General features: G+C 34.7%; 1 long non-coding RNA gene across 1 annotated transcript; it reads left to right on the top strand.

Moving 5' to 3' along the window:
- Positions 1–7,067: 7,067 nt before the first annotated feature.
- Positions 7,068–21,019, top strand: LOC123596750. The gene is made up of 3 exons (XR_006711848.1): positions 7,068–7,152; positions 12,999–13,226; positions 17,599–21,019. It is a non-coding gene; the product is annotated as an uncharacterized LOC123596750 (long non-coding RNA).
- Positions 21,020–26,469: the final 5,450 nt, after the last annotated feature.

Here is a 26,469-nt window from a genome sequence, read left to right as displayed (position 1 = left end):
TTAATGATCCCACGTCCAGAGCCAAAAAGTAGACTGAGAGTAAAATGTCAATGCAGAAAAAGGGCAATGTAATGTAGTTTACTACCAACATGATGGCACACTTTTAATGGCCTACTGTATGTGCTGCTAACAGGGAGATTCCATATTGATGGTTTCCATTCATGATATTGTTTACTAAAAGGTTTGATCTGCTTTTGGTTTTATAGTATTAAATTAGTTTGAATATCACTGTAGAAGACTTTTGTAGAATCAGAGGAGCTTGCACTGGAAGGGCTTAAAAAGCACAAGTCACAAACTAAGATCTCCAATTTAAACCCAAATTAAAATGTGTTATTAAGCAAATAGATTTAATTAAGAAAAAAAAAAAAAGAATCTGCACACCCTTCAGCTGGACTGGAGCCCAACACTTACCCAAATCCCCATGCCTTTTTGTCTTGGATCTCACTTGAATCACATAAATGTAGTATCTGCCTGTCTCCAATCTGCATGTACTCATCATTTTATAAGGAAACTGAGACTTAGTGTGTGTCATTAGCATGCTCCAAACCATACAGCTAGTTAGAGTACAGTTGTGACTTTATAACCTAAATTTCTTGGTTCCAAGCTCAGAGCTTTTACTGTATTCTACAAGTTTGAATGTGATTGAGTATCACGTAGGATGGCATGATTGTTGCATGTAATTGTATGTATTTCTCAAAATATTGAAAAACTCAGAATAGGTGTCTGGGTATATTGGCAGAGAGATCCTGTCTTAGACAATGGTGAAGCTGTTGTCCCTGAGTGCACACAGGGACTTGGCTTTTTCATCAATTAAACAGGATTAAGAAGACATGACTGCACTTTCCAGCTGTATCTTCCTTCCTACCAGAAATACCAGTAAAGCACAGAGAGAATGGACATTTCCAGCCACATCCACCCATCCCTCATCTGGAGAAATATGCAAGAGGCCATGCTAGACACTGGTCACGTATAAATATGTTTACTTTTTTGATGAGAGGAGCTGAGAAGTGAATTTACCAGCATTCAGAGAAAACCCAGGGAGGCAAAAGAATACGCAGACCATCATTTCATCAATATGAGAGACAGTATAAGCTATAAAGTGTGAGACTCATTTTGGAGAAACAGAATTGGTGAAAACCAAAAGTTTCTTTGCCACATTGATTTGGTTTTGGTACATTAAACTAACAAAATCAAATTTAAAAAGGGTGCTTCCTTTAGCACAACATGTAGGTTAACCAGAGAAATCCCTTACCCGTCACACTTTCTGATAGTGTGGGAGCAGCTTTTGGAAACAGAAACACACTATTAAAATGGTCTGTTCATCTAAATTTATTTTCTCTTGTTAAAAATTCCTCCTCTGGATTGCAGTCTCACTTGACTCCTTTGGCATCAAAGAAGTGTTTAATAGCATAAAATTGAAAATGAAAGACAAGATGCTTAGTAATCTGCTCTGTGTGCCAGGCTAACAGTGGACTGTCAAGGCCAAGTGTTTTCCTGCAGATGATTCATTGACAAGAGGAGCCAGCATAGACATAGAAGAACCAGAACTTTGAAATCCTTAGACCTCAAATATTTTACCAGTGAAAATGAGAATTTGTATCTTTAGGTGTCTTTTCCATTCCCCTTTCATCAGCAATTAATGTTTATTTTCCTTCTTCTTAGATGTTTCTGCCACTGTTTGTTTAATGGTGTGTATATGCTTTTATAATTTGTGTGTTATCACTTTGTATAATTATTATGTGTGATTAATCCTGCATGTTCTGGAAAAGTGTTAGGTTTTCTTATTTAACCAGAGGGAATGTCTTTAAGTCTTTGTATTATTCACATATAATGCAAGTTGACAAGAACTCCTGTGAATGGAGCAGAGTATGAAAAGTCTGTATTTAAAAGTCTGTGCTGAAGTAGCTGAGAAGATGGCATTATTTTCTCCCCTTATGCCCATCCCTGTGGTACTTGGTAAGTACAGATGAATTTTACATGTGGTACAAAAATATTTTGGATATCAGAGTAATAGGCATATTGTATTTTACAATAGAATAAATTGCAAAACATGATAATGCTCCTGATAGCAAAATAGGGATGCTACTGTTATCAAAGTATTTATGACATAACTCTTGGTGCATGGATACCAGTCCAAAGACCGTGATATTAGATAGATGGATGGATTTTAGATGGATGGATGGATGGATGGATGATAGATGATAGACAAAGGGAGAGAGAGGACTATAATATATCCATACAAGACAAATAATAAATTACTATTTTGACAAAAGAGGTATTTCTCCTCAGATTTTCAGCTTATGATTTGCAAAATCATCTCTTTTAGTAGGCATTAGGACTTGACAATGACAAATGCTTCTTGCGAGATTTCTGTTCAAATTACATTGGACAAAAAAGCCAAGCACATCGACAGCAAAATATCAACTTTTGTTCTAACTGAGATGGAAGTATGTACCTTATGAATGACACAGTCATAGGTCTACTCTAAAACTGACACCTCACTCCACAAGGAGAGGGGCTTTGTCTCCAGTTTATGGGATGGCTAGGAGCAAGCAGGGCTACACATCTCAGATCCAAAGTGAGAAAGGGACGGGAGAACTTAAGCTCCATGTGTCCAGTTCTCCACCTCAGACGCACCAGACAGATGTCTCACTGTTTCTTGGTAGAAAATGATCACTTAAATTCTCCTTCAGAATATCTTTTCAATCTCTGACTTCAAGGCCATTCTTCCTTGATCATCTTTCTTGCACTTGAAGTCATCATTACACAGTGTCTTTATTCTTGTCTAAACTTTATTTCATCACATTGATCATTTATGCTGATACCTTTTACTTCTTTAGTTTGTTTTGATTCAAATATTTCACTTTCATAAATTTCCAAATTCTACTGATTACACTAGCTGTTGAGACTAGCATTTTTAAAAACACCTTTTAAAAATTCTTCTCTAAAAGTTTCTTGGCTTAACGGCAGTAAAATGAATTTTAATGAATATGATCAGAGCAGAGATAGCATGGAGAAAAAACAAATTACGAAACCGTGCACATGGTTCATTCAATGTACACATAGGTAATGATATTGGGAATTACAATTCCACAACAGCCAGTCTCCCTTCCTAATGAAAAGAACCTCTTAGGAATAAAACAGTGATTCCCCCATATTAGATGCTAATAGGTAACACTGGGTGAACAGTGTTCCACCAGTAATGAAAGTTTTAATGTGACAAATAAGTGTACTTTTCACTTATTAACTTCTCTAAAATAGGTTGGATTGATGGCACTGCTCCTCACAGGGGATGATGCATAACTAAATGGTTTCTATGTTTTGTTTTAATACCACTCAGAGTTTAGAAATGAGTCTTACTGGGCTTCCCCTCCTGGAAGCTCTTTTATGGGTAAAAGAGATTTTAAAACAACTTCAGCAAGCTAAGGATATTCATTTTTCATGATTATTAAAAATGAAGCAAGTTATGTTGTGTGCATCAATCCTTCATTAGTAGCAATTCTAATAATTTATGTTGTAGAATTATGGTTTCATTTATATTATTGTTTAATGAAATAAATGGCTTCTGGATCCATGAATTTCCTATGAGCAGATATTCCTTGGGTGGAAAAAATTGAAGATATTCTACAAAATTTATATGATGCTCCATGCTAAATTTGGCAGATGCATAGCAGAATCATTATCTAACTCTTGAACACCAGTTAAATGTTGGAATGTGTCATTACAATCTGTTGGAAGCCTCCAATGTCTCACTTTTAATTTTTCTTTGACCTTTTCTTCCACTGGAAAAATGTTGCATTTCATTCTTGCATAAGCCATAGGATTATTAAAAATGACCAATATGTCAGACAAATAAACAAATACGCCTGCTTTGTTCACATCGGGTTCACAGTTGGAATCAAACTGGTTTCTTACCTGACAAAAACACCACAAGACCTTTTCTTAGTGCATATGTTCTTGATAGATGCTCTAACTTCAATAAACTTATTAGCTCAGCCTGCACTTATAATTATTTAAAATCACTTTGTGTTTTATCACTTAATGATATTTAAATGAAAAATATCAAATATAACCCATTAGCCTTTACATAATTTATAATTTTATTACATCACTAAACACGCTGTTTAATTAAAGTGACTATTTTTTTTTTTACCATAACGTTTTAAATGAAGGAAGCATTGTGCTCTTTTACATTCTGGTACAAGCTCCTTAATTAGAATAACTACTTGAAAATGTTTCTCGGCCATTGCAGCTTCACCATTAGAATACCCTTGTACCCAACATTTCCCTTTTGAACTACATTTGTCGGCAATAAAATAAGTCAGTTTTATGGAGTGCAGAGGTAGTTGTGTTTGTTTAAAGAAAAAAAATAAGCCAAAGTGTGAAAGAAAAAAAAGAGAGATATCTTCCGTCATAAAATCATCAAGTTTAAATCTACATATTCAATGCAATCCATATCAAAATAACACCAGCATTCTTCACAGGGCTAGAACTAACAATCCTAAAATTTGTATGGAGCCAGAAAAGACCCTGAATAGCCAAAGCAATTCTGAAAAAGAAAAACAAAGCTGGAGGCATCACAATCCTGGACTTCAAGATATATTACAAAGCTGTAATCATCAAGACAGTATGGTACTGGTACAGACACTCAGATCAAAGGAACAGAATAGAGAACCCAGAAATGGATCCAAAACATATGGCCAACTAATCTTTGACAAAGCAGGAAAGAATATCCAATGGAATAAAGAATTCATCAAATGGTGTTGGGAAAACTGGACACCGACATGCAGAAGAATGAATCTGGACCACTTTCTTACACCATACACCAAAATAAACTCAAAATGTATGAAAGACTTAAAGACAAGACAGAAGCCATCAAAATCCTTGAGGAGAAAGCTGGCAAAAACTTCTTTGACTTCGGTTGCAGCAACTTCTTACTCAACATGTCTCCAGAGGCAAGGGAAACAAAAGCAAAAATGAACTACTGGGACCTCATCAAAATAAAAAGCTTCTGCACAGTGAACGAAACAATCAGCAAAACTAAAAGGCAACCTACAGAATGGGAGAAGATATTTGCAATGACATATTAGATAAAGGGTTAGTATCCAAACCTGTAAACAGCTTATCAAACTCAACACCCAAAGAACAAATGGTCCAGTAAAGAAATGGGCAAAAGACATGAATAGACACATTTCCAAAGAAGACATCCAGACACATGAAAAAATGCTCAACATCACTCATTGTCAGGGAAATACAAATCAAAACCACAACGAGATACCACCTCGATCCTGTCAAAATGACTAAAATGAACAACTCAGGGAACAAAGATGTTGGTGAGGATGTGGAGAAAGAGGAATGTTTTTGCACTGCTTATAGGAATGCAAACTGTTGCAGCCACTCTGGAAAAGAGTATAGAGGTTCCTCAAAAAATTAAAAATAGAACTACCCTATGACCAGCAATTGCACTACTAGGCATTTATCCAAGGGATACAGGTGTGCTGTTTCGAAGAGGCTAAAAACCCAAGGTTTATAGCAGCACTATCGACAATAGTGCAAGTATGGAAAGCACCCAAATGTCCATCGACAGATGAATGGATAAAGAAGATGTGGTATATATATATATACAATGGAGTATTACTCGGCAATCAAGAAGAATCAAATCTTGCCATTTGCAACAACATGGATGGAACTAGAGTGTATTATGCTAAGTGAAATTACCCAGTCAGAGAAAGACAAATATATGACTTCACTTATATGTGGAATTTATGATACAAAACAGATGAACATAAGGGAATGGAAAAAATACTATAAAAACAAGGAGGGGAACAAAATATAAGAGATTCTTAAATATAGAGAACAAACTAAGGGTTGCTGGAGGGGTTGTGGATGGAGGGATGGGCTAAATGGGCAAGAGACATTAAGGAGGACACTTGTTGGATGAGCACTGGGTGTTATATGTAGGAGATGAATCACTGGATTCTATTCCTGAAATCATTATTGCACTATATGCTAACAAACTTGGATGTAAATTTTTAAAAATAAATAAAAATAAAAAGAAAAAAACTATCAAGCTTAAATTGTCCATATGTTAAAAGGAACACCTTTTAACAATATTTCTGCATCAATCAAGTTACAGTGAAAAATACTTTGCTAACATTGTTTGTTCTAACTGGCCCTCAGTACCTGAATATGTTCAAACATGGTGTGTCATTGACAAATGGCACTTGAATTACCTTCTTTGCAGCAGTCACAAAACACTTCCAAGCAAACACATATACTGCAGTCGTTCTAAATGCTTTTGAAATTTTTTATGTTTTTCTCAGTCTTAGCAACCCAAAGTTCTACTTCATAAGAAGCTTGCAATGCACTCATGTTTATGTGTAAAATATTGAACATCTGCTCCTGTTGACTTTTTAAGTTAATAATCTGTCTTTCAAATAGTTCTTTGGTTTTGAACTTAATTCTTTATGCTTTTTATGTTAATGCCATGTAAGTTTTGAAAGTTTAATTGCCTCATTAGCTATTACATTTCCACAAATAATACAATGTTGTTTCAGCAACTTACCATCAATTATGGTAAATATATGAGAGGTCATACTTTTAAGTAAAACTAGTATGAACTCATTTGATCCCCTTTCTTCAGAATCATTTTTATTGTCATCATTTGGTTTATTTCTGCTGCTGCATTCACAGAGTTGAAGCTTGTTTCATCAAATGCAAATTAGGGTTAAAATGAATAATACAATGTTTACTTCCCTAATGTAGCTAATAATATTAAACTATAATTTTTTTAAAGCTCAGTGAAAACTTTAAACGATTGTATAAATTAAAAGTTATAATAGATTGGGTCTATCATAGTTATATAACAGCCTAAACTTAAATGTCTTATGGTGCGTCATGTTTCAGCTGTGCTTGAAAGCACATGCAATTTGTCACACAGCTTTGATAGCAACCACAGTCCTTTATGCTCTTTAACAACAGGACTGCACCGGTCACTCACTTGAATGATAAAAGCACTATAAAATTTTCTAAGTGTTTATTCTAATTTCTGCATCTGTCTTCTTGTAGACTGGTAGCAACATGTGGCCTGACACCGCTCATGGACCATTGCTTTCTGAAAGGCGCCATCATTAGAGGGAGTTTCAGACAGAGGTGAATGTCCCAGCTGGTTTCAGCTTGCCCTCCCTGCTACTCATACAGCATGCCACTCTCTTTCTGCTGACCAAGAGTCACCACACATCCATCACCAGATGCTCAGTCAGGTTCAAAATAACTCTAGGTCACTGACTGCTACTTGCTTCTCATTCTCTCTCTCCCGATTTTGAACAGGTGTGTCTATCAGAGTCATTCAGTCCCCATGTCACTGTTATATGGTGCAAGTATGCGGACAGACACTTCTCTTCCAACCTGACAAATCTCCGGATCTCTGGTTGCCACTACTGGGGAGCCCCGGTGTTAACCCTAGATGATGCAGGTCCTGAGACACTGACATATTTTGTCCAGGCACTAGGATTTAATAGATAGTGATTCATCCATTTCTGTTCACTTATTCTATTTATTACATTCTATTCCACCCTAGTATTTTTCACTCTGTGACCTTCCATCTATTTTCAATTTACTTCCCTTTCCACAAGTTTTTGTTTTGTTTTGTTTTGTCTTTTTAAGCAGGGCGACTTCATTATTATTCATTTTTTTTCTCCCTCCTTCTCTCCCTTCTTTTCTTCCTCTCTACCCTTCTTCTTTCCTTTCTTTTTCTTATGTCACTGTAGTAACCGAGCTAAAATGTTTCTTCTCATTACTCTAGAGACTGGCTAACATATCCATGTTTTGTTCCTTCATGTGTCTTCCTCCTGTTGTCTTACCTTTATCTCATAGCCTCCTCATTACTTTCAGCAGTTCCAGGGCTGGATTCTTCAACCTGGCCCTAATGTGACAGTCCACATTATTTTCTTTTGTAATCATTGCTAGGTTCAATTCACATAAGTGTGATTTTTGTTAGACAAGGGACAAAAATTTTTTAATTTATGTACCCCTTTTGTAACCTTTTTCTTTTGCCTAAAATAATTTTTCCTATTTAGACATTACATACAGCAAATTTCTGTATTCTTCCTTTTTTCTAATAGATTAGCACACACATATGAAGTTGCATAAAACATGCATTTGGAGTGCTAAAAATAATTCTGAAATATACACCATGTAACCATGAACCAAATCAATCAACAGAACACTTGCCAGCAGAGAGTCCCCATTTATTCTTTTGTGATCACACACACATTACCTCCTTGCAGAGAACCAGCATATTCTGACTTTTGTGGTCATCATTTCCTCATCTTTTTCTTTCTACTTTTAATATGCTTGTTCATATAGATTAGTTTTTCTTGTTTAGATCTTTAGGTACCTGAGAAAATATTGTGTGAATTTTCAGTGTTTGTTTCTTTGTTAAACATGTGTTTCTAGGATTATATTATGGTATGTAGATCTAGTTTGTTCATTTTCCTTTCTGTATATCAGTTCCACTCAAAGTAGTTCATTCTCAAATGACAAGTCCACAAGGAATGTAAATGAACACACAAGAATGTAAATCAATGTACTGCATCTTCATTGGGAAAATCTTCCTAAAACAAACAAAACCTAGTGTGATTAGTGAAGTAATCGATTGTTTTATTCTGGTAAAAATTCCTTATCTCTTCATAGATCAACAACAGGCATTTCTTTTGCCACTGGCAGTTAGCGGACCACATTTGAAGTATAGTAAAATCTTGGTTTGCAAACAAAATTCATTCCAGAAACATGCTTGTAATCCAAAGCACTTGTATATCAAAGCAAATTTCCCCATAAGAAATAATGGAAACTCAGATGATTCATTCCACAACCCCCCAAAAAATTTCATGTAGAAATGATTCTAGGGGTGCATGGGTGACTCAGTCGGTTGAGCCTCGGACCCTGGCTCAGGTCATGATCTCACAGTTTGTGAGTTCAAGCCCCTCATCGGGCTTGCTGCTATCAGCCTTCCAGTGCAGATCCCACTTCAGATCCTCCATCCCCTCTATCTGCCCTTCCCCCACTTACGCTCTCCTCCCAAATGAATAAATATTTTTTAAAAAATTATTCTAATACTGTAATATAATACCAAATAATGAAGAAAATACAAAGAAAAATCAAAAAATTAACTTTCACTTACTTTTGAAAAGTTTTGTGGCTGGTGTGAGGGAGGAGAGAAGAGAGTTATTGTGTAGGAAGACTTTCACTATCACTAACAGAATCACTGCTGTCTGTTGGCTCAATGGAATCTTTTTCTGCATGGAGGCCATTGTTTACACTCACGCAGATGTTGACTACATACAGTACAGTATTAATAAACTTTTCATGTAGTGTATTTAATATAACTGGCAATAAGGCAGCAAAGGAAAGGGTCTATATCTGCAGGCAGCCTGACCTAGAATGAAGCAAAGCATTCCTAAGCTTACTCCTGTATGGAAAAGCAAAGGACTGTCCATAGGTGCTTCGAAATGACAAAAAATACACTAGTGCCAGTCATGGGCACCTTCCAATGTTCTGAAAAATCACTGATTTATGCCAAACACTGCAGCCTGAGACTGAGCATCTGAGCATGGGAGAAGATCACCCAAATTCCCACAGCAAGAGAGAGAGAGAAGAACCATTGGCTCAGTTATGATCATGTGACATTCTACAGCAATACTACTCGTATTGCAAGACATCACTCGTTTATTAAGTTAAAATGTATTAGAAATGTTTGCTCATCTTGCAGAACACTTGCAAAACATGTTACTTGCAATCCAAGCTTTTATTATACTTAGAACTGCTATATAGGATTTTATTGATTAACATGCCACATTCTATTTTTCCATCCTACTATTGATTGAAAATTATGTTGTTTCTAGTTTGAAACAACATTAAAAAACCCAGCAGGGGCGCCTGGGTGGCGCAGTCGGTTAAGCGTCCGACTTCAGCCAGGTCACGATCTCGCGGTCCGTGAGTTTGAGCCCCGCATCAGGCTCTGGGCTGATGGCTCAGAGCCTGGAGCCTGTTTCCGATTCTGTGTCTCCCTCTCTCTCTGCCCCTCCCCCATTCATGCTCTGCTTCTCTCTCTCCCAAAAATAAATAAACGTTGAAAAAAAAATTTAAAAAAAAAAAAAAAAAAAACCCCAGTTGTTTCATATCATCAATAAACACTTGGTAATGTTAATTTTAAAATGTTTCCCAATATGGTAGGTATAGAGTAGACTTTCATTATGGTTTTACTTGGCATTTCTATATTATTACTTTATGGTATCTTTGAAGAACAAAAATTCTTAATTCTTGAATTTGTTAATCTTTTCTTTACTGTTTAGTGCTTTCTTTTCTTGATTAAAAGAGCTTTTTCCTATCCAAAATAGGAAGATATTTTTCTATAATATCCTCAAAGAGTTAATAGTTCTGCATTTTATATTTACACCTATCCCAAATGATTTTTGTACAAGGCAGGGGCTCATTTTTATTTTTTCCCACAAGTTTCCCCTCCCTCTCTACACTCGTACCTTTGTGATAAATCAAGAGGTGTGTTTCTAGCTTCTCTTCTCTGTATTGCTCTTTCTCTATCCTTGTGTCAATATCACAATGACCATAGATTCAAAGTAATCCTTGATATCTGACAAGTAATATTTTCCTAGGGTCTGAATTTTCAAGTTTAATTGAGTAAAGCTGTTTATAATATCTTGGACATCATGAAGGCTTGTTGTGGAGACTCTGGATACTCTTCTAGTCCTCTAGGAGAGATGATGTGTTTTCTTTAGAAGAAAATTACCCTGGTTAGTCTCAAACTGAAAACTCAGCCTTGCCTAAGTACACAGCATATTGAATCTTCATTTTCCTTACCATATTTCAATCTTAGCCCAGAATGTTTTCAGTTTACCTCATGAATGCATGTTTTGAAGGTGAGCCAGAAACATGAACAGAATTTAGACACAGAAACGTTGAGTCTTTTCTCTATTTTTCGATCTCTCTCTCTCTCTCTCTCTCTCTCTCGCCTTTCTGAAATTCTATCCAGGCTGACACAACTCATTCCCTATTTTTCTAGCCAGAACAATGAAAGGCACTCTATTTGAGTTTTGTGAATCACCGCAGCTACCCTCAGTGTAAAGTCCCCAAAACAGGAAACTCACCCAGGCCAGTAACCTCCTTAGATTTTGGGTCCTCTTCAAAACTGGCCTGCTTTTCCTTACTTTCGAGATCTTCATATTTTGCCTAGATATTACAGTTGTTATCTGTGAGATGTTGGTTTATTAAGAATTAAGTTTTCCACAGTGAAAGTAGAAATTCTCTTTGCTCTTTCTGAAAAATAAGCAAATGTCTTCTAGGTTCCCATTTTTTCCTATATTTTGACTATTTTATCTCTCTGACATTAAAAAAATATATTGGTGGGGGGAAATTTTTGAAAAAATTTTCCTCTGTGAGAGGGTTATTGGCTCAAGTAACATAATATATTTCCACTGAATGGGTAAGTCCTAATGTGATTTCCAGAGTGTGTTGGTACTTTGTGTAGGTTTCCTAGATTAGCTAAAAAATCTTTGTCTCTCAAGGATATGGACTACCCAAGTAGTAAAACTGTGGAATTCTAGACTTTGTTCTCTTTGGCATATACAATTAGACTACAAACTAAGGAATCCACACTAAAAAATACAATTATCTAAAATGGGTGTTACATTACAGAGAGTTTAATATAATTATTAAGATGACCCTGTGCAACAGTTGAGAGAGCCTTTGAGTGTGGATGACATTCAAATCCATTCAAGTCTCAACTACAGTGTGGTGCCACCTGGTGGTACTTGTCAGATTCAATTTAAATATTAATAGATTTTTGGCTCTAGGGGTTATTAGAGTTTCTAGGACAGTGTCAGTCATTCCATGAGTCTTCCTGTTAATTGCCCATATCTCTAGGCCTAAGTGGGAGAGACCTGAACAGAACACTGGAGCTCCTGGGCCCACTTCCGTCTCCCATCTCTTCCTAAGTCTGGGTTGCCTGTTGTTTACCCACTTGCACTGTTCATCCACTCCAACTACCCCTTTATTTCCCTCCACAGAAGGTAAACACTCTAGCTTCCCTAGGTTGAGAACTGGATGTGGGATGAAAACAGAAGTTTATCTCCAATCTTATGTCAAAAACTTTATTATAATAAGATTAATTATTGGGGCAGTTAATTGTATATTCTCAATCCAAACTCCAGACTTGCAATGGTAAATGTACTAGAAATGATGACATGATTGCAATGGTTCCTTAGGCAAATATTCCTATTTAAAAAATATATACAATTTTGACTCCTCTAAAGTTCACTTTTCCAAAATGAGCATTTTTCTTTCTATTAAGTCTCCAGGTATAAAACCAGCTAACTCTAGATCTTAACTATAAGCTTCTGCTTACCCCCAAGAAAGTTATTTACCACTTGGTTTCTTTGGGGTCTCATTTGGAAGATGAAACAAAACAGTGTCACCACAAACCATCCTTTTGGATTACTACTCACAGCAAATCTCCTCTTAACATGCCCTCTCCTCCTCTCCTAGCCACTTATGAGATTCATAGATTGTCAAGTTTTCTCTTTCATTAACTTTTTCTCTTCCTGTTTGCTCCTCCCCAGCTTTTATTTTCAAATAAGAGCAAAGGACACTGTACATTTAGTTAGAAGTCAGTGAGAAAAATTCAGGTCAATGTAATTTTAAAAACACCTGTGCTTATCTTGCTGTTGTTATCACTTGGTTTAGACTACTCTACCCCCCTCTCCCTGTGCTTACCTTACATGTAGCAGGCTGTCAGTGTCCCAGCTTACCTTCTTTGCCATGGTGTCATCAGTTATTTCAACTACTAGAATATATATGCTCTATATATGCTCACTCTATATATGCTCACTTCCTTGAAATTTAGTAACCTGGTTATTTTTTTCTTACCAACATACATGCTTTTTACTATTGTTTAAGACCATTTCATGTTTATGTTTATGTTTAAGGCAATGACGAGCGGTCAACATGTGAGAAAGAATTGACTAATGCAACAGACATGCAACTTACTTTCATCTGTGAAACTTCTGGTGTTATTAGAAAGAGTATATCCATGAACATTATTAAAGAATGTTATTTTACGTGAAGTATTCAGAAATATTTCCTACACTTTGAATGTTTAAGAAATAATACTTACATTGCCATTTTCAAATTAAACTTGTCACAAAATCTCAGAGGTAAGCTTATGCGATATTTTTATAAGATAAATACAAGCAGACTTAGTATAAGAGCACTATATTCTGACAGTTTATTCTTCTGGGATGGAATAATGACTATGCATAAAAAACTCTCCCAAGTACCAAGATACACTACCTGAATAGAAGCTGAATTGCAGTAGTAGTGTGATAACTACTCTATATAAGAAGCAGATTCATTTAGTGTTTTAAAGCATAAAGTCTGGGAATTAGATTTAATGTGTTTAAATTACAGCTCTGAGACATACTATAGATATTAGCTGTCAGATCTTAGACAGGTTATTAATTTTTTTGTACCTCCTTTGATTTTCTCTGTCCAATGTGCCAAATAAGGGTTATTGTGAGGATTAGGTGACTTAATGAGTAAAAGCATGTGGACCATATGTGTTTATTATTATTATTACACAAGATAAAATATCATGTATGTATTGTTGCCAGTTTTGTTATTATTATAACAATATTATTGCTTTATATAAACATCTATCTATCATCTATATATACATATATAGTAACAATGTTATAACATACATGATTATATGCCAAAGTACAGAATGTATCCACCTTCTTCTTCTTCTTCTTCTTCTTCTTCTTCTTCTTCTTCTTCTTCTTCTTTTTTGAGTCCTAACAGTACTTGAATATCACTTCCCTAGGCAACAGTACTTATCATTCATTTATCATTCATTTGTTCAAAATAGAATGCCATTGTCTTTCATGAGGACCCAGGAGAGCACCAGACAAGGGTCCCTTCACATGTGAATGTGTGTGTTCTCAAAAAATCCATTTGTAGCATTTGGTAGCAGGTATTTTACTTCTCTGCCTTTTTTGACAAAAGACATTGCATTTGGGTGCTGGAAGTGGTTGTCCCAGGTCACTCAGTTAATTGGGATAAAGGCCCCTCTGTCTTGTCATAAAATACAGTTGGCCAGTCACAATCCCTTCTACTTAGTGACCAGAAAGTCTTTCCATGGAGAAAACACCATCAGAATTCCAAAAGGTATTACCATGGAAATAGTACATCAAAACCGTTCTATTCAATTGTATTTGAGCAACAAAGCTATAATTCTAAGAACCGTGTATAGCTCTTGAGAAAAAAATTCTTACAAATTTTTGAGTGTCGTCAATCATCATGTTAATATTACTATCTGGTATCACCAGAAAAAATAATTGATGTTTTCATCATAATATATATACAAACAACAAGGAAATACATGCAATGTTTATCAAGTTTTACAGTGAAAATCAAAAGAGGGAAAAGAGAATTAGTAAATATGTGAATACTTTGAACATATTGATTTGCATGCATTGACCACTTCTTTCTGGGGTAATTTGAAAAGTGAGCATTTTCAAGTTAGGAAAAACGAAGTGTAATAGCTTCAGAGTAGAAATTAATTTTGAACATTTACAGAATAGGGTGAGGATATTCATTCATTTGAGTTAATGTTGTACAAAGTTCAAGTAAAAATTTAAATCTAAAAATAAAGAGGAAAATAATTTTCTATTTAATTATCATGCATTATATATATATATATATCAGTGTTACATACTTAGTGCAACCTTTAACAAACTCTAGTAAAAAGTCCCATTATTGTGAGAGAGAGAGAGAGAGAGAGAACACTGTCTTGGAAATTACCCTGGGATTTATACAGCTTGTAAGTAAACCACAATTGTGTAAAAACATCAAAGGATAGAATATTTATAATACAGTGACATCTATTAATAGGATGGCAATTTTTCTGCTTATGTTATCTTTATTAAACTTGTAAGTATTATGCTTACTGAAATGTTGTAGAGATTATAATTGAATTATTTGGAATAATAGTGCTATGGAAATTTAAAGTATCTTAATAATAATTTTTAAAAAACCTATCATGTAAACCATTTCAGAAACTAGCTTAGCAAACCTATAACATTAACAACAATTCTAATTAAATAGAGCAACACATGTAACAGCTTTGTTACTCAATCTCTAGCTAGGGGCATTCCCAAAATTTCTCAAGCTTTTTTTGTTGAAAATATTTCTAAAAAAAATTAATAGTGTATCTTTTTTGCAAAATAATAGAAACAAGATTGTTCCAGGTTTTAGGACCAAGTAATAGCACAGGGTCACCATTATTACTGGTTCTTTAAATAATAGATATAGAACTAATGGTGATAATGGTGACCTTGTACTATTATTATATGTTATATAAATAATATATATAAGCAATTTATGTGAGTAATTTCTTACATATAATTTGTTTATATAAACTTTTCCTATATATGTATATATGTAAATTGTTGTCATTCTTTCTATATGTGTGTGTGTGTGTGTGTGTGTATGTGTATAAACCTTCTTTCTCTTTCTGTGTGTATATATATAATTTCTATAAACGCATAAAACATACAGGGTAGAAACTTAAACAGACTAATATTCTTTTATTTTTATTTATTTTATTTTATTTTTAAGTAATCTCTATACCCAGAATGGGGCTGGAACTCACAATCCCTAGGTCAAGAGTCTCATGGTCTACCATCTGAGCCAGCTAGGGGCCCCTAGACTGACTATATTCTTTACTGAGTAAAGATCCTGATACTCAGAACTTACACAGATTAATTGCATCGGAGATTCTAGAATGGAAACCAGACATCAGTGAATTTAAGACTCCTCATATTTGAGAACCACTGTACTTAAACATAACTCAAAGTTACCTGCAACATCAAACAAATCCTTAATGTTAGCTTATTTTGTTGCCATTTTTCTGTTGATAGTTTGATTGGAACTTCCAGCTAATCAAAATTTTAATGTAATGAATATAATGGCTTACATTTTAGACACTTTTTGTTTGTTTCTCCAGGCCCATTACTAGCAACAGGTAGATTCAAAGCAGTTACAAGTGCCTAATTATGGGTATTATACTTCCCATATAAATAACAGAACCAGAACACCTGTGGAAGTTTGATTTAATATTTAATATCTAATTATCTTTCAATTTTCAGCTTAATTTCAATATTTTTTAGTTCATTTATTCCTGTGATATAGATGCTTTCAAAATTTAGTGGCTTAAACAACAAAGATTTTGATTTCTCATAAATAGATTTCCCTGGTGGTTCTTCACTTCCTTTCACTTGCGCTCATGCACACTCATCCATTTAGATGAAGACTAGAAGAGCCACATTCTATTTACCAAAACAGTTTACATGTCCAGCCCATACACAGGAGAATAGACAAATAGACTCCACCTTTTCATGGTGAGAACAGCAACTTGCAATGTCATGCTACAAGGTTTATGATTGGTTGGGAAATATTATAATGATTTACCACAAATATATATGCTCAAATACTCAGACACTCAGTTTGCCTACATGTTCAAATTTGCCTATGCACAGATCAACCAATTCTGAAAGCAAAACTTCACTCAATCCCCCAATAACATGAGAATCCAACTGATGCATTAGTGGTCCAGCACTTCTTCCATTCTTCTCTTAGAATTATAGTTATCTATTTTGTGCTCAAAATATGCACGTGGTGGCGATTTCATCTGTGAAAACTTGGGGGACTTATTATTAATCATTATAACTGAGTACAGATCCTTTCTCAGCATGACTCATAAATATCTTTGAGTTTTAAAGCTCTTTATAATAATATTAATTTAATCTGTAAAATGACATTGCTTGCAATAAATTCCATTTACAAATCTGAATAGGCAATGAATAGAAAGTGGTAGTGTCATTGCAAATTTTTGATGGAGAATGAAAAACAATGGAGCATTGGAAAACATGGAAATATCTTCTTGCTTCTAAAAGATCCTGCAAAGCTGTGACACTAATGAAGATGGAGTTGGCTCAGATGGATTTGCCTATATGCCATTTACTGCCAAAGAAATTGTGATCTAACTAAAAATCTATTATTGATTATTCAATTTAGTGTTTGTATATTTAAATGTTATTCAGGTTAGAATCATGTTGAAATTTGGGTTTCCCATCTTAGCACACTGCTGCTGTGGCTAACAACAAAAATGTTAAAATAAAATCATCTTCAGAGTATGATATGGCCTTTGGAGGGCTGTTTCCATTTTGTGGTTCATGGCTTCTTCTTAATATCTGATAATGCAATTATGTTTCAGTGAAGAATGAATCTTCTCCATAAAGTAGGTCATGCCCAGAATATTGATGATTTAAATAAAATAATATCACAGCCTTAAAAAGGGTCTTCATTTAGAGATGGTTTTTGCCATGTAAAATATTATTCAAAAATAAGATCTTATCTCCCTCCACCAGGAAGAAATGTGTAAGAGTAAGGATTTGGTCTCAAATTGTTGAGTGATAATATTGTTGAAATTGAACTTGCTTTTTTTTTTCTTTCTATATTTTACAGCATAACAGTGAAACAAAGGAATTGTTTTCAGAAAAAAAGAAGTGTCTTAAAACTACTCAACACAATTTGAATCTTTCCTGAAACTTGATCTACATATTTCCCGGCAATGTATTTTTACCAACCTTCAAACTAAACTTCTTTGTTAAATGTATGACTTGATGGCGATGTCGGATATGAAACTACTGTAAGTACTTTCCCTTTTAAATTTCAGTTGTCAAGTCACGTTATCTAGTTTATACTTCTCTGAATTATATTCAGTGCTTTCCCATTCTTTGCTAACACAACATCTCATAAAATCACATAGGGTAACATAATATGACAGTTAAATTTAAGAGACCTCTTATTTTATTTGAAATTCAACCAATGTTCCAATTTAATGGCAATAGATGATTAGAGAAGAAATGACATCCTCATTTCAGAGATATTTTTACTCCAATGTATTTTTAATGCTCTCATGTCTTTTATTATTTTGACAGGTTTTCAGAAACAGTTTCAGAAGCCCTTGTTTGGGGCCTGATTTTTTCCAAAGAGAGATATTTAAAAGTTTCATGAGCACACTATTGTAATATATGATACTATTGAATGAAAACATTCTTAAAAGGTAATTTAAATATTTACATTGTTGATAAAACCTTCTAGTGACAACACCTGCAAAATAACTAAGAGGCAAATGACTTTCTCTACTCAATAGCATGCAATCTGAACCAGAACTCACCAATAATGATATTGAAAAAGTTCTGATGACACAGTGATGGCACTTACTGAAAAGGGGTCATGATATGTAAGCATATGATAATATATCTGATAATTAGAAGCAAATGACAAATCAAATAACAAAAGATGCATACACAAGATCGGATGTTGATTTAAAAAAATAATATACTCTTCTTCCTGGACATTTTAAGTGTCTTAGAAGATATGATCTCTAAATAAACAATGCTTTCATGGGAAAACAAACACACCTTGGTACTTTTCAGGTAGTATTTTATACATTGCAAATTCTAGAAACAAAGTGGATTCACATGTATTGCACCACGTGATCCTCACAAACATCTGCAACTCCATTGATTTCTCCTGTTAATCAATGGAAAACATGAAGATCTCCAAGATCAACTGGCTTCTATATTCCACAAAATCATGTGGCAAAGTCCCATGGATGATTTCAAGTTGCCGATTTACCACAGGTAAAGTGCTGTCTTTAGTGACATGTGCTGGTCTGACCCTCTTCTCCAAGCGCCTTATTCTGGACTCATGACTAACCAAAACTCCAAGAGGTTTTTGTTTGTTTGCTTGTTTGTTTTAAATGTTTTCAATTTATAGCACTTGTGCTTACATTTTGTGTGTAGGTCTCTTTGCCTTCTAATGCAGTAAAATTTAATGCAGTAAAATCTTAAGTACTGAAAATTTATAAAGAGAAGCCATGAACCTCTTTTAACAGGTGCAGTTGGGCGGAGACAGATCCTATAGGGCAAAAGAGCCATCAGAGCAATACAGGGCTAAAATATCACCTGCTGTTTACATAACAGCCTCTAAGGAGTTTAAAGCACGTTACAAATCCAATTTGACTAATCCCAGTGAAGGGTGTGGAGCTCTGCAGAGAACTGCAAATGATCACTGCCCTCATTTACCATCTCCACTACACTGAAGAGGGACTGTGCCTTCTACTCGAGTATCATAAATCTGTGACACAGCTCAGGCTGGTGCCACACGACCGAAAGCTGAGGAATGAGGCAGAGAAAGACAATGGAAAGAGGGAAGAAGCTAAAATTATTAAAAGAAAAAAAAAAACATTGTCTCCTTGTCTCACTAAAGCCTTCCAAGGTCTGGTCTACCTCGACCACATGTCTGACACTGCTGCTCCTCTCTCTCCATATCTGTCGTGTTTAATGTTTGAATGTATTAAATCATGGCAGCTGGTCATTTTAAAGTTTTGCCCACTTTATCAGGCGACTAACATCCCAATAACGTTCATAGTTTTAGGGGGACGGCTTCCAATTCTACCAAGGTTTATCTTTTTTAGTTTTTCTCTTCAAACTTAATTGCTTAAGTAGTTCATAAATATAGTAGCTATCTTTTCAGGAGCACCTCTACAGTGACAGCCACTCTTAAGGTGCAATTTTCCTCCTTATACGATTTACTCCTCATTACAAACTTACAAGTATTAGTGTACAAATATGATTGAATAGTATTCAACCTCAAAAAAGAAGGAAATCCTGCCATATGCGACAACATGGATGGACGTGGAGGACATCACGCTAAGAGAAACAAGCCAGATACAGAAGGACAAATACTGCATGATTCCACGTATATGAGGTATCTAAAATAATCAAATTTGTGGAAGCAAAGAATATAATTGTGGTTTTGAGGGGCTGAGGGAGAGCAGAAATGAAGATTTGCTGGTCAATATGTAGAGAATTTCAGTTATGGGAGATGAGTAAGTTCTCATGAGCTACTATGCAACATCATGCCTACAGAAAACACTTAAAAATGTGCGAGGGTAGAGCTCATGTTAAGTGTTATTACCACAGTAAAAGAAACATAAAAGGAAAAATAGACTCCATGCTCATTTGAGTTATGAAGCAGCAGAGATTCAGAGATGTCAAAGAAATGTGCCAGGGTTATAGAGATGGTAAGTGGTAAAGCAGAACCCACTGTTATCATTCAAGGTTCTCAAGACAAATATGAGCAGAAACTACAGATGGAGATTATAATATTATCTATTAGCTATATGATACATAATATTATTATATATATATAAAATATATATATAGAGAGAGACTTGAAGGTGTTGACTTGTGTGATTTTGGGGTCTGGCAAGTCCTAAATTCACACTGGAAGGCAACTGGCTGGAAACTCAGGTAAAATTTGAAGTTGCAGCTTGAGTCCTAAATCTACAGGTCAGGACCAGGCTGGAAACTCAGGAAAGGATGTCTACATTACAGTTTTGAGGAAGAATTCCTTCTCTGGAAAACCTCAGTTTTTGCTTTTAAGGTTTTGGACTGATGGGATGAGTGAGGTCTACCCACATTTTTGCAGGTGATCTCCCCTACTTAAAGTCAAATGTGACTTGTATCTACAAAATACCTTCACAGCATCATCTAGAGAGAACTTGACCAAGCAGCACTGAGCACCATTTCCTAGCCAGGAAATGGTTTTAGTTGACACAAAAAATCAACTGTCTACAATACCTAAAACCCCAAACCATGTGCTGAACAGTCACATGGCAATGCTTTCAATATCTGAAATTTTTGGAGTTCAATATCTTACCTATAATTATGTAATATAAGTTGTTGGCATTCCAATTACCTATTTACTTCAATGCGTTTTTATTATGTAGTAAATATGTGTGTATATGTGTACATATATGGATACATATATACATATATATGTATATACTAACCAATTTAGACTGAGACTAATAGTTGGCCAATCAGAATTAACAAAAAGTAATAAATAATAATTATTTTTTTAATGTTAACACATTTTAAAGCAAAGAAGGTGTAGTTTACACAAATTTCATTAATTAGCAATTTATACTATTTTGGTGATTAATGCTGTGTAAACTTTTTATGTTAAATAATTCTGTAAATCAAACCTCTCTACCTATATATTTTTGACCTTTTTAATAATCTATGTGCCATGTAAGTGGTACCAATATTTTCCCTCCTCAGGTTGATGCACAGAACCACAAATTAAACTTGATATTCACCATGTGTGGTATTACATTATCTCAGACACTGTGTCCCCTTTGAAAACCACAGTGGAGCAGAGATGTGCAAAACAGTAGTCTAGCTTGTTATAGGTATCGCTGCTATTTGGTCATGTACACTCATCCAAAATTTGCTCTGATTAGTAAGTGCCTGTAACTTTTATTTTGGTAAAGCTTCATTCTGCTGATCTCCTAAAATGGATCAAATCTAAATCTATGGCAGATAAGATCACTACAATTTTTCTTTGTAACCCGAGGGAGAAAAATACTCTAATATTTTTTTTAATAAAACCTCTGCTTGTGGAGACTTTTCTATAAAATTAAGTTTATCAAAAATATGTTTTCCCCAAAACAACGTGTGTTGAAATGTACGATTTTCAGATCACATTTTGTTTAGATATTTTATAAATAAATGTCCCTAAGTAATCTGTAAAGCAGATTTTGTATCAGATTAATGCTTTAGAAATGAATTTGGTGGCATTCTAATTATAATTAATACCGTACTTAATATATTACAATAACTACTTTAATTCCCTTAAAAACTTGTTAATATTTTTATTAAAATTGAGAGAAAAATCTTCAAAGCTGTCAATAGTCAGAAAGACATTTGCTACCATAAGTGACTTCTATGATAATTACAAAAATGTGGACCTTAAAATATTATGTAAATTTTATTAGTTGACAAAGTCACACAGGTTTTGAGAAATTACACCACAGTTGCTCATTAACAGGTCTACATTAATGTAAATCTCTTTAAAGATTTATTTTCTCATTGTTTTGAAGAACAGTAACTTTACTGATATATTAATGACCTAATTGTGACTAGCTGATCCCATTTTCATTTGAAGTATCGTTCCCTTGATCCATTCAATAAATACTGTATATGGGAAAACGGAATTTGGATTGATGGGCAAGAATTGTAATCAGCACGCACAGATTTATGGGTTGAGGGAATAATGTGATTATGCAAAGAAAAATGAAAAGATGTTTATGGGCCATTGAAGAACAACACAGAGTATTTGTGTTTAGGATGTCATGACTGTGGAAGGTAGCAGGAGGAATTGTATGAAATTCTCATTGTCTTGTAAGTGTACAGGAGACATAGTACTAGAAGTCTGTGTGTTGTGCCTTTATTTTCTTTTGTCAGTGACAGAGTAAGATGGACTGTTGAAGCAGCAGAATCTTTGGAAATTCTCCAGATTCATATTTCTAAACATTAGTCCCCAGCAGTATGATTTTTGTAGGATTACATTGTTCTATAAATTGTTGTCCAGGGGGATTCAGGAGCCAAAATTAGTATTATCTGACAATTCCTGAAGCAGATAATCACCAAAATAATTTGAGTTGAATATCCTGACATCAAACAAATTATTTAAAAGTTAATGGATGAAGTTGGAATTGAAATTGTCTCGACATGAGATGTAATCATTGTATAAAAGAAGACAAAAAATGGCATAACACAAAGAGGAATAAATTTGAGGACTAATATATATATATTAGTATACATATATATTTAGGATTTAGACAAATAAAATCATCTGTGTAATTCCACAACCTTTTCTCTTTTTTCAGCTAGATTCGATGTCCCTTGTCTAAAAGTACCCAACAGAGATGAATTGGCATACTAAGAGTTCTGCAGATATGAAAAATGGATTCAATTTTTATATCAATTAGCTAATCAACAGCAATTAAGATTGCAATTAGTGAAGTGCCAACTTCAAAAACTGTAGAGCTTAGGCTCTCTTGGAGTAAACTGACAGTAAAGTATGTTGCCTCTTCAGAGTTTATTGGACTTCATCAAATTTGCTGATATAACCAAACTCACCTGAATGAACTATAAAAATTGATTATCTGTGAACACTTTATCCTGACATGTGGATTTGTGTGTGATTTTGAAAACTAGGGAGAGTTTGTTGGAAAGTTGAACTTCATCTTTGTTAGTTGCTTCTTTTTATTTTTGACATTTTTATTGCCCCAAATGTAAAGCAAACAAAATTTGCTAATATTTTATTCTGATTTACAAGCTTCACAATAGGTTTCAAAATTGTTTCCTGCTAGATAAACTATTTTAACTAGTAATTTTTAACTATTAAAAAATTGTGCATTTCCCGTCAATAACTAGATGAAATTTTGTTTCCTATAAGGAAGTTCATATGACTTCATTACAAGTGAATCTGATGTTTTCAGAATTTCCTTAGAAAAATGTCTCTGCATCTTGTCATCCTAATTCGTAATTATTAGCTCATTATATTGACTCCCTGAGATAACAGTGACATGGAAACCTATCTTTTGCTAGCATATAACATAGGCCAATTTGAAAACAACTTGATTCCCATGTAGGTGATTTGTACTATTAAAAAGTGTAAACATAAAGGGTATGTTAAATTAGTTTTTCACTTTGAGATGGGCATTCAAATAGACATAAAATTAATACCTGGCACTTCTGTTTTCATAATAATGGACTGTCAATTGCACTAATATTATTCAAAATTGGGAATTCAGTTTGAGTTTATAGTTCCACTATTTAAGAAAGTACATCCCCAATGGCTAAGATAGCAATCTCAGCAGTTAGAGACAGATGGGGCTAAGTCTTGCTTGTATTGCCACATCTTATATAGGGTTAACAGGGTTGCTTTTTATGTAGCAGGAGATCACAATGCTACCTGGATCTTAGGGTTGCTGAGATGATCATATAAAATGATATGTATCACTTACCAAGCCCACAGTAACTCCTAAAGACTTTTCTCATGCTTTCCTTCCAACACCCCCTTCCAGCTCACCCTTATTCCCCAGTCTAGACAGGATGAAGTATGAGCTTGTTGGCAAACCATGTCCTGAACTTGCCCACTTTTTACACCTTTGCTGAGTCACCAACCACCACCCAAGTTGCCTTCTCCTAGTTTCCCCTTTTAAAAAACTACCTACTTTTTAGAGCAATGCTTAGATGTCCTTATTTATGAAATCTCACCCAATTTCCCCAGCCTAATGTTCTGGCTTTCTATGAAATTATGTTGCTTCTTTTTACACATTTCATATTTTCCTGGGATTATATGAATTTGTGAGTGTGCAGTTTTAACTTCTTATAAGTAAACATGGATATACAAAAAACAAAAATCAAACCATTATAAAGTAGTAATTATGTTTATTCGTCTATATCTTGTCTTTCTATCTCCATCGCTCCACCCATCAATCCATATTATCACTAACTTTGCTTTTTCTCATTCTTCTTTTGCTCATTTTCTTTCTTACAAGTTTGTTTCCTACATGTCCATTAAATTTCCCCACCTATAGTCTCTGCACTGGCTGTTTTCTCTATTGTGGATTATATTTCTCCCAGATGTTTAACAGACTGAGTCCTTCACCTCTTTCAAGACATTTTTTTTAATTTTTTAACGTTTATTTATTGTTGAGAGACAGAGAAGGACAGAGTGTGAGCATGGGAGGGGCAGAGAGAGGGGGAGACACAGAATCTAAAGCAGGCTTCAGTCTCGGAACTGTCAGCACAGAGCCCGATGCAGGGCTTCAACCCACCAGCTGTGAGATCATGACCTGAGAAGAAGTCGGACGCTTAACTGAGCCACCCAGGAGTCCCTATCCCTTTTAAATCACTACATATGGACTTTTTTTTTTCCTTAGCACTAACTACCTTCCAGTTTATATTACTCATGTATTGTGCTTATTGTGTATTTTTATGTAATCACGCTATAACACAAACCTTGTGAATGTTGTTAGTGTCTAAAAGAGAAACTTAATTACAGAGACACATATAAGATTTGTGCATGGTGTGTGGCGGTAGTTTCTTTATTGTCGTTGCTGAGCAGTATTCCATTGAATGGGTACAATACAATAGCTTATCTATCCTATTCTATTGGTGAAGGTAGTTATTGTTAATTTGGGGTTATTTCTAATTTTTGACTTTTAATGAAGCCAAAATACGGTTCATTGAAAATATCAACAAATTAATGAAAACTTAGCTAGACTAATTGTATGAGAAAGAGGAAGAACACAAATTGTCATTATCAGAAATTGAAGAAGGGTTAAAAAATCCTAAAGACATTAAGAGAATGAAAAGAAGTAAGTGCACAGTTTTTAACCAGCCAACTTGGCTACTTAGAACAAATTAAAAGAACTTTGCAATTGTGAGTTAGACAAAACATTTTTAGATGTTACAAAAAAAAACCCACTAACACACAAACAAAAATGATAAATTTGAGTCTACCAAATTAAAACCATTTGATCCTCAAAATATAAAATGAAATACAGGAAAAAGCAAGTGACATAATGGGTCACATAATTATATGACGCAATACATATAACTGACATAGGACTTGTAACCAGACTATATAGTCACTTCTTATACCTTCATAATAAGGAGGACAAAACCTTGAGAGTATGTTAGCAAAAGATATGAACAAGCATTTCAAAACAGTGATAGTGTAATGCTGTCAACACATGAAAAGATGCTGAAAATCATTCGGTCATTAGGGATGTGTAATTTAAAACCACAATGAAGGGGCGCCTGGGTGGCGCAGTCGGTTAAGTGTCCGACTTCAGCCAGGTCACGATCTCGTGGTCCGTGAGTTCCAGCCCCGCGTCGGGCTCTGGGCTGATGGCTCAGAGCCTGGAGCCTGTTTCTGATTCTGTGTCTCCCTCTCTCTCTGCCCCTCCCCCGTTCATGCTCTGTCTCTCTCTGTCCCAAAAAAAATAAATAAACGTTGAAAAAAATTTTTTTAAAAAAATAAAAATAAAAAAAAAATAAAACCACAATGAAATACACATTTATTAAAATAGCTAAAAATACAAAGTAGGCAATAGTTAAGTGTTAAATTAATTACACAAGGAAGCTGTTAGACTGAGGTAGTTCTAATGCTGTGGCTACTTATCTAAGCAAAACAAAATCTAATCCTGTAAATGCCTCAAAGCTACAAAATCAAAATGCTTAGGACAGTCAATCACAAACAGCCAATGAGGCTTTAAGCTATAGGTCATCAAATAATTTCTTTTCTGCTTCTGTACTATTTCTATGTAAGTTTTTCTTGCAGCTCCTATCAGTGGAGCCCTCCTAATCACTTCCAGTGTGGCACTGCTCACTTGGAATAGATATTGGCTCAAATAAAATCTTATAAATTTTAATATGCCCTAGTTTATCTTTTAACGCAAGT

The sequence above is a fragment of the Leopardus geoffroyi genome, chromosome C1 (genome assembly GCF_018350155.1).
Source record: "Leopardus geoffroyi isolate Oge1 chromosome C1, O.geoffroyi_Oge1_pat1.0, whole genome shotgun sequence".
Lineage (NCBI taxonomy): Eukaryota > Metazoa > Chordata > Mammalia > Carnivora > Felidae > Leopardus > Leopardus geoffroyi.
The sequence above is the reverse complement of the archived record's forward strand: the minus strand, read 5'-3'. Positions and strand labels throughout refer to the sequence as shown.